Here is a 971-nt window from a genome sequence, read left to right as displayed (position 1 = left end):
ATAATAATTATTTAAAATATAATTTTGTTGGGTAGGTTGGTGTGGTGGCAGGGCAGGGCACACCTTGAGCAAAGACAAGAACACAAATACAAATACAAAGGGGAGGACAAAGGGTCTATGCCTTGGTTTTAGCTAAAAATGAAAAGACATGGGAGAAGAAAAACCTTTTCTTTCTCCAAACCAAGAACACATAAAAAGAAATGAACAAAAATTAAAAGAATAATTGTATCACAGCTGGATAGCTCATTGCATAGTTGCTTTCTTTACCTCTGCCTTTTATGACACAAAATAATGAAAAATAATATATAATTTTATATATAATTTAAATTTTTTTTAAATATACCAAAAATATTAGTATTCTAAAATTGTAAAAGTTGATTTTATTTAATATATTATATATTTTTTTATAATTAAGTTTAACGGTTAAAACTACTGAAATATCAGTGCTGAATATAAGCTCATTTTTTTGGATATGAGAAATATGTGTGTGTTGTGCATTATTCTGGAAAATGTGGGTGTTAAACATAGATGTAGGAACAGTTTTTTCTGAAACAGAAATGAAAAAATCGGACCATTCGATTTCTTTGTAAAAAAAAATTAAGCTTACTAATCGAACAGTCTGATTAGTGTGGAAGAGAAAATTTAAATTTTGGTGAAGGTAATCGGACCTCCGATTTGTGTACTAAATAATCGGACGGTCCGATTTTTACTCCTGACACCACACTTACATAAAGCACCTATATACTCCATATCTGCGTCCTACGCCATTTCTCCTCCCACATCTAAATTAAAAAGTGCTGAATATACATTTGAAATTTTTTCCATTAGTTTGAAATCTATAGAAATGTGCCAATGGCCGACAACATCTTTCTCCCTTCACATCCCATGTATCAGAAGTTCAGAACTCCCCAACCTCTTTTGGTTTGCTTGACTTCAGACATATATAATATTTGATTATTTTTTTATTTTTT

The sequence above is a fragment of the Arachis ipaensis genome, chromosome B06, assembly GCF_000816755.2.
Source record: "Arachis ipaensis cultivar K30076 chromosome B06, Araip1.1, whole genome shotgun sequence".
In the NCBI taxonomy this organism is placed as follows: domain Eukaryota; kingdom Viridiplantae; phylum Streptophyta; class Magnoliopsida; order Fabales; family Fabaceae; genus Arachis; species Arachis ipaensis.
The sequence above is the reverse complement of the archived record's forward strand: the minus strand, read 5'-3'. Positions refer to the sequence as shown.